Source organism: Microtus pennsylvanicus, chromosome X (genome assembly GCF_037038515.1).
Source record: "Microtus pennsylvanicus isolate mMicPen1 chromosome X, mMicPen1.hap1, whole genome shotgun sequence".
Classification (NCBI taxonomy): domain Eukaryota; kingdom Metazoa; phylum Chordata; class Mammalia; order Rodentia; family Cricetidae; genus Microtus; species Microtus pennsylvanicus.
In genome coordinates, this window is record NC_134601.1 from 9,394,375 (window position 1) to 9,406,542 (window position 12,168).

The following is a 12,168-nucleotide window of genomic DNA, read 5'->3' on the forward strand; positions in this document are numbered from 1 at the left end:
GGATGCCAAAAAGAGATCTTGTACTAGCTCAGAATTGAGTATAATAGAGGGTTATTTATTTAGGGGAAGACTCACAGACCACAAGTCTCTGCTGGAACAGGGAACAGCAACCGAATCCCACAGCCAGAAAAGAGGCCGGACACGTGCTTTACATTGACATATATAGTATAAGAGGCCACACACAAGTGGGTGGGTAACTTAAAGGCTACTGGTGGTAGAAATTCCTACAGCACTTTATCATAGCAATAGAACAGTAATATAAAAATTACCATATGATTATAAAATATCAGAACTAGTCATTTTATTTCCAAATCTTGTGTTACTCCTATGAAAAGAAGGCTTTCCTGAAGAGGACCAAGTAAAAATTGGAAATATGAAGCCCCTCCCTCCAACAGTATTACTAATTACACAAGGGTGGGTACAGAGTATTGAACAAAGTTCAGGGCTCCTCTAAATTGCATCTGCTATAGATAGAGGATATTGTTAGTTTTGCCACTTTTTCCTTACAATTTACAAATGTTTAGCTCTGCCAATGGGCACCTTTACTTTTACAAGCCTTCAGACTTTGTCACAATGAAAGAAGACTAGAAGTCTACTTACTTTGGATTCTGAATATTCATTCATCACCTTGTACTTACTTAGTGGGACTATGTGGTGTTTGAGACATTTATTACCAAGTAGTGAAGATACTTACATTCATCTACTATAAATGAAGTTACATCTTATATAGCCATGTACATGTATTTATAGAAAGCCTAAATTTAATACTTAAATAGCATGGTAAATGATTTGGCTCACATTTACTGCAAACAAAAAGATAAAAACTAAGTTTTTGGGAGAATACAAAAGTTACATATCTATATAAAGAAAATAGATCAGCATGATGACTCTGTATGTCCCCAAATGGTAAATTATACCTCTTCCCAGAATGTTTATGTGTTACTGTATATAGCAGGAGATTTAACATATAAGCATGGCATTAGATATCTATTTTTTGTTTTCTCCAAGCAAGCACTTTAGTCTTTTGAACATTATAGCCTTAATATTTCTTTCAGGGCTGAGTATCAAAATAGTTTCAAGTTATTTAATTTCTTGTTACCCATAAACATCCAAATATAGTGAAAATCTCTGACTAGGTTTGCCTAAGTAGAGTCAGTGAGAAAGAAAATTGTTTTGTGTGTATATATTTTCCAAGATTTTTATATAATGATTATGCATTCACTTATCACCAGAAACACTGTGATTAGATTATATTGCAGAAAAAAATATTATTTTCAACAAAATTATAAATCTAAATGAAATATATAGGCATTAGTGATTGAAAAGAGAATGATCTTTTTAGTTTCAGGAGGTCCCATTTGTTAATTGTTTCTCTCAGTGTCTGTGCTACTGGGGTTATATCTAGGAAGTGGTCTCCTGGGCCTATGTGCTTAAGTGTACTTCCTACTTTCTCATCTATGAGGTTCAGTGTGTCTGGTTTTATGTTGAGGTCTTTGATCCATTTTGACTAGAGTTTTATGCATAGTAATATATATGGATTTATTTTCACTCTTCTACATGTTGATATGCAGTTATGACAGCACTTTTTGTTAAATATGCTTTCTTTTTCCAATTTATATTTTTTGCTTCTTTGTGAAAAATCAGGTGTTTCTAAGTGTGTGGATTAATATCCAGGTTTTGGTTCAGTTTCATTGGTATTTCTTTCTATTCTTATGCCAATACCAGGCTGTTTTCAGTACTGTAGTTCTGTAGTAGAGTTTGAAGTCAGGGATTGTGATGTCTTCAGAAGTTCTTTAATTGTACAGGATTGTTTTGGCTATCCTGGGTATTTTTGATTTTCCATAGAAAGTGGAGTACCATTCTTTCAAGGTCTGTGAAGAATTTTGCTGGGATTTTGATAGGCATTGCACTGAATCTGTAGATTGCTTTGGCATTTTTACTAAGATGTGGAATCCCTTTTGTATGTTGTAGTTAACATTAATGAATAAAGATACTGTTTTGGGTCTATAGCAGAGCTATAGGAGAACAGAGCTAGGTGGGTGAAACTAAGTTGAATGCTGGGAGAAGGAAGGTGGAGTCAAGAGAGAAGCTGTGGAGCTACTGCCAGAGACAGATGTGCTGAAACTTTTCTGGAAGACCACCACATTGTGGTGATGCACAGATGAATGGAGATGGGTTAAATTAAGATGTAAGAGTTAGCAAATAGGAAGATAGAGCTAATGGGCTAAGTCATGATTTAATTAATATTGTTTCTTTGTAATTATTTTGGGTCTGAACTACTGAGATGCCTGGAACCAACAAGAGGCATCCTTCTATATCACTATGTTAAATCTATCTACCAAAGAGCATGGGAGATCTTTCCACTTTCTGGTGTTTTCTTCAATTTTGTTCTTCAAAGATTTAAAAGGTCTTGTAATACAAGAAAGGACACAGTCAACAAGACAAATGGCAACATACAGAATGGGAAAATATCTTCACCAACCTAACTTCAGACAGGGCTCTGATCTCCAAAATATACAAGGAACTCAAGAAATTAGTCATCAAACGAACAAATAATCCAATAAAAAAAAGTGGACTACTGTCCTAAACAGAGAACTCTTAACAAAGGAATCTAAAATGGCTAAAAGACACTTTAGGAAATGCTCAACATGCTTAGTCATCAGAGAAATGCAAATTAAAATAATTCTGAGATTTGATTTTATACCTGTAAGAATGGCCAAGAACAAAAACAGTGATGACAAGTACACTAGAGAGGATGTGTATTAAAGGAAACACTCCTGCATTGCTAGTGGGAGTGACAGTGGGTACAGCCCCTTTGGATGTCAGTGTGGCAATTTCTCAGAAAATTAGGAAATAATATCCAAAGCATGCTCAACTGTACCACAACGCCACATGCTCAACTATGTTTATAGCAGCATTGCTTGTCATAGCCAGACCCTGGAGACAATCTAAATGTACCTTGACCCAAGAATGGCTAAGAAATATGTGGTACATTTATACAATGGAGTACTACACAGCAGAAAAAAAAATTATTGACCTCTTGAAATTTGCAGGAAAATGGATGGAACTAAAAAACATCATATTGAATGTGGTAACCCAGACCCAGAAAAACAATTATCATATGTACTCACTCATAAGTAGTTTTTAAACATAAAGCAAAGAAAACTAGCCTACAAATCACAATCCCAGAGGACCTAGACAACAAGGAGGACCCTAAGAGAGACATACATGGATCTAATCTACATGAAAAGTAGAAAAAGACAAGATGTCCTGAATTAATTGGAAACATGGGAACCATGGGAGAGGGTTGTAGGGTAGGGGAGAGGAAGGAAGGGAAGCAGAGAAAAATGTATAGCTCAATAAAATCAATAAAAAAGAGAATGAGGATCAAAGAAAAGAATTAAACTTCATATTGCATGTCAGCACCTATTTCTTCTTACAAGAGACGATAATTGTAAGTTCTGAGTATTATAAGACTATGTTAAATGAGTGCATGGAAAGTTATGATAAAATTAATTATCTTAATTAATATATGCTAATAGAAAGATATTTAATGAGAAACACACATCTACAGTAATTGTTGACTGAGGTTTTAATGTCCTGCCGGGTTCCCAAAGTTGTTAAGTCCCAAAGAAATCACATAGAGGTCTTCATTAATTACAAACTGATTGGCCTAGTATTTCAGACTTATTAACTCTTATAACTTATATTATCCCATAATACTTGTATGTTTTAGCCATGTGACTTGTACCTTTTTCAGCGAGGCAGTCGCATCTTGCTTGCTCTGTGTCTGGGTGATGGCTGCAAACTGAAACTTCCCTCTTCCCACAATTCTTGCTGTCCTGCCTCTAGTTTCTGTTTGATTTCCCCACCTATACTTCCTGCCTAGATACTGGCCAACCAGTATTTTATTAAAAGTAATACAAGTTACAGGATAAAAGACCATTGTCCCATAGCAAGTAATCTCAAGTTTCAAACTAGGGTCAGGTCACTTCACCAACTAGATCAAGATTCTATTACAGAAATTAAAGTTTAAGAACTCAAAAATTGTTCATGTTCACGATTATCTCTGCATACAATATCCAGAAGTTGAAAGAGATTCTAGTAACTGACAAAATTCTAGAACAGACACAGACAATTATGCCTGTTCAGAGTTACAGAAAGAAATTATAACCTAGACAAGATTTAAAATAAGGTTAAAGAATACTGTGGTATAGTAGTGAGAATGTCATAATTCAAGCAATCAGCACAATTTTGCTACATACCTTCATTCTGTAAACAGCGACTGTATATTCCTGGCTGCCCAGACTCAAATAATCACAGAGAAACTATATCAATCACAAAACTGCTTGGCCTATTAGCTCAGGATTCTTATTAATTGACTCTTACATATTAAAATAACCCACTTCTCTTAATCAACGTATTGGTATTAGGCTGTGGCTTGTGTATTGGTAAGAATTTGGTATGTGTCTTCTTTAGCAGCTACATGTTGTCTCTCTGACTCTGCCTACTCTATCTATATATCGCTGTTCAGATTTCCCACCTGTCTTTACACTGCTCATTTATTGCCAAAACAGCTTTATTCATCAACTAATAACAGCAGCACATATACAGAAGGACATCCCACATCACCCCCACATTTCTAAGTAAAAAGGAAGGTTTTAACTTTAATATAATAAAATCATATATAACAATACAGTTATCAAGCAAGAATTATAGTTAACAATATTTACTCCACTTTCATTTCACAAAAAAGGAAAATACTCTATCATCTATTCTATCTTTGTGTGTCTAAAATTTCATATCTAATATATCTTTTATCATAGCTAATAAAACTATAACTATTCTTCAACCCCATCAAAGACCCTGGAATGATATAATAATACATAAGTAAACAGGCAGTACATTGTAAGCAATATCCAAATCTCTAGAATTTATAGAGAGATCTCACTGCCTGGACAATCAAACAAGCTCTTCCATAATATTGGGGCATCCATACTGAGCCTACAGTCCCATTGTATCCAGTAGACATTTTCATAAAAAAAGAAATTTGAAAGTCTACTTTGCCTATATTGACAGTTTGTCAGTCACTTTCATCTGTGTCCTAAAGAATGTCAGACAGATTCTTTCATGAAGCAAGAATCCTGAAAAACTGTTCACCTTTTTTATATAAATTCAGCAGTTATTTTTCTGAGGGTTCTGTATGTCAAGTTTATACAGTATACCATTAAGCAGTATAGGCAAGAACAGTTTTAGAAAACTTCATAAGGAGCTTTTTCAATGCCTGTCATCCTCTTGAAGTAGATTGGTGCTGCCAGAGCAGACATATCTCACTGTCAAGAAAAGTCTTAAGTTCTTAAAATAATTTTAAATGCCATATTCTGTAAGTCTTTGAAAGGTTTGAAGTATACCTATGCTTCTGAAATATATCTCTGTATATCTAGTAAATCTAACTAACATGACTACAAGTTTGATTATTATAGATGACTGTATTTTTAAAATTATTTATTACCTTATTAAGTGAACTGTACAAACACAATATCTTAAATAAGAATAGAACTATACATATAACTAAATTGACCTTAAATTTGCATCAATACACCACAGTCCATATCAATATAAATTACTTATCTCTATATTTATAAACAACAATTTTTGGAATTTGGTTTTATTTTTCCCCAAACTGCTTCCTGCTCTTTGTTGGATAAGGTATATTTATGGTTCATGAAGACCTTCCATGGGGCCTTGTTCTATCAAACCAGATTCTCATCTTCTGTGGAAACAAAAGCAGAACCTGTTTTACAAAGTAACATATCCTTAGACTCAAATTTTGAACTCAAGATGCCTTTATATTGGTTTAGCTTAGCAGATCTAACATGTCTCTGCAGTCAAAAAAATTAAAGAAAACTCAATAATATTCATAATCCAGACTTTCTGTGTATATTCCATCTTTATGTGGCTTATTTTCTTTATCCCTTTAATCTATGGCTATCTTTACTCTTTTACATTTCTTTTACTGTCTCTTTAAAGACTTTGTTTTATTTTTTAAACATATTTCTTTTTATAATTGTTTATACTCTTTTTCTACTCTCTCCAAAGCCTACATACATTTCTCCAACAATGTGACCCATTTAGAGGTCTTGTATTTTTTTTATCTGAATCTGTCTTTATTGCATATCTGTCTGTGGCGAGCTGTGTGGAGTCACACCTGACGGAGATGTATAATCAACTCCTGAGACGGCTAAGGCCTGACTTACACTGTTATAATGCAATGATTATCAGCTGCTTGCATATGCGTGGACCTATGGACAATGCCCACCTGGCAATCCGGGATTGGCAGCCCATGCCTACTTAAGGGCTGGGAGAGGTTTGCACGGAGAGAGAGGGGAAGAGAGAGAAAGTGAATAAAGTCCTGGAATAAACTGCAGTGAGAAGAGTTCCGGTGTGTCGCGCGTCATCCTTGCTGGACGAGGTGGGGCGTGACATCTGTCATCATTTTCTAACCAGAAGTGCTTAAAAAATGCTAAGTGGGTAGAGTCAGTTGCCAGCATGCCATATGAGAAGAAGAGCTGTGGATGTGTAACATAGCAAGTTAATACTGGGCTCATGCAGTCAGAGGAGTCCTCGGGTGCACACACATTCAAAATTCCAGATCCAGGCTGACAAAACCTCTGAACAGGCTACATGTGCTTAAAAATGTGTGTGTGTATTCTGTATATGTATTTTTTCCATGACTGTATATAGTCATGCAGTCATAGAAAAAATCCATAGTTTAAAAATAATAAAGACTTTAATGGACGAGTAAAGTAATATAAAAAGAATAAGCCAAGCAAGGATGGGGAACACATAGTGTATGTTGACCCTGTATGATGTTTTGTTGACTTTCACATTTTAAAATACTGATGTAAAATATAAAATAGCTGCTGAAAGACACTGGATTATCGAGACTGCTAAATTAACTAAACCTATATATTTTAAGAAGTCAAAAAATATTTCGCATTAGGGGAGAGGTTATTACTTTGTTTCCTCAGGAAACAAAGAGTTATATTTATCTTCAAAATTAATGAAGATTGTATTTGGATGAGACCTCCCGAAAATCTTGACTACAGACATAAAAAAAGAAAGACTACAGGAAAGATAATATGTACATTGATCCCTCTACATGGGACTAGCTCTGAGACTGAATGAGACATGAAAAACCTTGTCAGCTACAGAGTTCTTATTACTATTATTACTAATTATACTATTATTACATGCCATCCTTTTATTTGGTGTTGATAGAGAGGTTTGATTATACAGTCCAAATGGACTTATAAAGTTAACAGATGTCTTTTACCTGCTTAGTCATAAAACAAAAATCATTTTAAATGACTTATGCACACTGCATTTTCTACATTTGTATTAATGCACACACACACACACATATATATATCCTTTAAAAGTTTGTGTTTTTAGAAAGAATAAAAGGACAAGACACCAATGAAGACAAGTAGACCATGTGATTCAGCCTCTAAAAAATTCTTCTCCTATAGTTTCCTCAAAATTATGCATCCAGATCAATTTCTAAGTAGCTATATAAGATGGTCCAGCCTCACAGACTATCCAGTCAATATTTGACAATAAGCTTTACACTTCACATTCCCAGCACACCTAGACTGGACAATAGCTAACTCTACCAGGACTTAACCATTATCCGAATTGTTGCAGGGGCCCCTAAGGATACAGTTAATCCCAGACAGCAGGAAACAGACAAGAGAATGTGATGTCCACATTTTCAAGAGGTGAGGAGGGAGGCTTTTGGGTCATTAAATGAATTATGCATGTTTATCATTGGTTAGAAGGACTGATTGAAAGTTGTTGGTCAGGTTCAGGGAAAAAACTAAGAGAGAGAGAGAGAGAGAGAGAGAGAGAGAGAGAGAGAGAGAGAGAGAGAGAGAGAGAGAGATTGGATTCAGGAATTTCTTTCTAAAGGGAAAAGGGAAGATAAAGTATAAAAATAATGGGACTAAAAGGTGGATTGTTGAGTCTACTTTTGAACAACCACTATATTCACTTATTTAATATTGGTATGAATTTTTGTATATTGATACAAATTTAAGAATATTTTTATTTTACTACATACATATATATGTATGTAGTATATATATGTAAATTTATATAAATTTACATATATATAAATATTTCTCTATTTGTGTAATATATTTTACTTATATGTAACTCATTTAACAAGTTAATGTAAATTTCAATAGCCCTTGAAAGTTATTATTATAAGCTACTTATGAAAATTAAGAAATACAGGTTAGAAATTAGTGACCTATTACAATCAAATTTGTGGCCATATTATACAACTGCTGTTCACGTTCCAACCTGCCAGTTCCTGAGAAAACACTCTGAGGCTTAATATTGATTATAATTTTTTGACTGATGTTTCAGGCATATTTCTAACTAGATCTTGAGTTTAAATTAACTAATTTCTACTATTTATGTTTTATCAAGAGCCTCATGGCTTGTTATCTCACATCTTGCTTCTCTGGCCAATACTGTTGTCTCTCCAACCCTGTATTTTTTCTCTATGTTTTCCTTCTTGGATTTCCCACATAGTTATATTCTGTCATGCCATAGGTGAAAACAGTTTTATTTATCAACCAAAAAAAGCAACACATATTTGCAGCATATAGAAGGACATCTCACATCAATGTTAGGTATGTTTTCAATATCACACAGATATATTTTAGATAGACAGATGGTCTCCAAAAACTTCAGCGACCAATAGAATATGGCATCTATGATGTTTTTAATAATCTAAGGAATTTCATGACAGCAAGACATGTCTGCTTCTGAAAGAACCAATTTACTTCATAAAAGCATTGAAGAAGCTCCATGTAGTTTGCTTTCTTTGTGAAAAAGCTAGACATTTGAACAAGAAACTGACTTCCCTTGACTGCTGAAAGTATACTGTTAAAACTGGAAGAAGAGTACACTCAAAAGAAAATTAGTGCCAGACTTTGCCAAGACAGGGTAGGATACTCCTTCAACATTTCCTACTTCATGGAAAAGTCTGTCAAATATTCTTGGTTCAAGGCCAAAGTTGGATGCTCCAACATTACAACAAAACCTTGGGTGACTGTCTAGGCAGCCAGCTTTTTTTGTCATTTCTGTAGTTTTGGAAGCTGTTTGCCCTACACTTCCTGTTTACTCAAACAATATTATATTCTTCTTGTGTCTTTGATGGGGTTGAAGACTAGAAAATTATGTTCATAGTTTTCTTTGTTACCAAATTCTCAAAAAATACCATCATAAAAGGGGTATAAAGATTATAAATTTTAGAGACCTAAAATCTTTAATTGTTTATCTAAAAATATGTTTTGAGGTCTGAAAAGCTAATTTTAGGATGGGTAATGCAAGTTATGATTGAAACATTTAGGTATAAAAATGTAAATGCCTAAGCTATGATAGAAAATACAGCATTTTCTCCAAATATACCAAATACAAATGGACTGTACATCATTAATTTAATTCTTAGTCTTATTTTTTCTTACTTTATATAATTTTAGTATGTTAGAGTTAAGACTTTTCCTTTTTATTTAGACATAATGAGGGAAATGTTGTGATATATTTATACACTTTGTGAAGAAATACTGTTGCTATTGGTTTAATAAAGAACCAATTGGCCAATTGCTAAGCAGGCAATATAGGCAGGATGTCCAGGGAGAGAATGGAAAAGGAGGAGAAATCAAATCATGGAGGAGACACAAAGAAAACATGGACAGAGTTGGACATATAGAATGAAAGATAGGTAAAATGTAGATTAAGAAAAGCAGGATAATTTCAGTTATAAGAGCAAATGAGACAATCCTAAGCTAAGGCCAAACTTTTGTAATTAATAAGTCCCTGTGCTGTTATTTGGGAGTTTTGGTGGGACATAGAAAGACTCATTTATCAAACACACATACATACACACAAACAACTAATAAAAAAAATGAGGCCCTGAGTTTGAAAAAGAGCAAGGAGGGAAATATGGAAGGATTTGGAAAGAAGAGAGGGAGGGGAAAATGTTGTAATTATATTATCATACATTTTTTTAACTCAAAAGGTTAAAGATATAATTTTAAAATTATAAGGCTTTGGGATGAGATGGCAAATGTAATTAGTCCACAAATAAGATCCCCAGAAAGCTTATGTGCTCAGAGAAACCTCACCAATTACAAATTAGAGTGTATTCATATCTGACCCTGAATTACCTGCTCTAAAAAGGAATTATTGTCTCCATATTGTTTCTACTGAGCTTCAGATGAACTAAATGATTTTGCTAAGGTCTCATAGGTATTATGTGGAAGATGTCAGGTCAAAAGTTCATTAATTCCAAACCCACATATTTACTTGCCATACCAACACACAAGCACACGCACACACAGACATACACACACACAAACATATATATATATATATATATATGTTATAAACAATGAATCTTCTTTCCTCTATCAAGAAATACAGAGGCAAAGAAAAATAGCCTTTTCATATGTTAATTGAATGGGTATTGAATGAAGACAAAAATATAATTTAAATGTTTAGTTGAATGCCATGTTAAGTTGAAAATCTGCTTGTGTTACTGGTGTAAAAATGTAACACAAACATGTTTTATTGGGATGTTAATATTTTATATAAAATGCTGTATCCATTCAGTGATTTTTGAAAACCTACGCTTAGAATGGTAGAGGTCTTACAACCATCTACATGAAACTATGTAGAATTTATCCTCAAAAAAAAGTTATAATCTTTTGTGTGGTAGAACAGGGTAATGATATAAAAAAATACAGTAGTGACATGAATATGTAATAGAAATATTAAGAATATATGAAGGAGTACACAGATTGGACAGTCCTCAAGAAGAATCTTTAAAGATTTATTGAATATATTTACATTCATAGCATATGTCAAAAATGTCTTAAAAGCATGAAAAATGACACTATTTATCACATTGCATCAAGGAAACTGGATGATTTATTAGAAAGCAGAGATTCAAGAATGAATAAAATTTAGCCAAGACTAAACACATTTCAGAATTATTGGCACCACTAGTTTAACAAGTTCACTATTGATAAAATGTATGTTTTGAGGTAAAGTTAGAAATCAAAAATGTAAAGGTATATGTGGTCTGTATAAAATTGTATAGTTTATCTAATAAACGGAGATTATCTTTCAAAGTGTGGTCATCAAGTACCTATGTATCTGTAATATTTTACCAAAAATACAAGGCCAATTAATTTTGCCTTTTTTGTGTGTTGATATTTAGATTTATCACATAATAAAAATGAGGGAATCAAACTGTATAGTAGCAAAAACCAGGAAAGGTACCAATGTGCCCAAGTATGCTCTGAAACATACTAATCATCTGTATTTCTCAGAGTCAGACTCTCATAACTAAAATGTAAGCCAGTTTTTATTAAAAACTTATGTTTTGAATTAAGTCATGATTGCATTAAATTTATTATTATGAACCCTGAGTATAGCTCTTTTGTATATTTAACATGAACATCTTAAGATGAAAAGCTCAATTCAATGCATGGAAATCACTTCTACTGCAAACTGATGCACAGAGGTTGTCTCCAGAAGAATCATTTCTATTATTACTTTGTTATTTGCATGAGACACTGTTTTCTTTGAAAGAATAGTTGTAAAAACAACTTGTCTGTAACAGTTGGCAGCCCAGCGTGGCCAACTAACTCCACGTAAAACCTAAGAGGGCTTAAAAATGAATTCTAGATGGAAAAAAAATAGTTTAACACAGCTTTTTGCTGTTTGCTGGCAGTGTGCCACAGAAAGATTTTCCTGACTCAGCAGCATGGTTTTAAAACGTGGTTTCCTGTGCATGAACTCTGGCTATGAAGCATTTCAAAGGCATTTGTGGACCTGGGTGTTTCTGTGCCCACTAGGGTTGTTAGGAAAGTGGCTGAGACCATGCTTGTGGCTCAGTGCGCCCTGCCTGGGCAGGCAGCAGGATCAGGTCTACTTGGCATCCACAAGCAGAAGAGCATGACGGATTTCTGCTGCCATACAGAGAGTTGTTTCCAGACAGCGCAGTGCTCTGTGTGGCAGATTTGGCTGTAAATCAGATAAAAAGGGTTTATGTACTACACAGTTATTCTTGGACTTGGACAGCTGAGT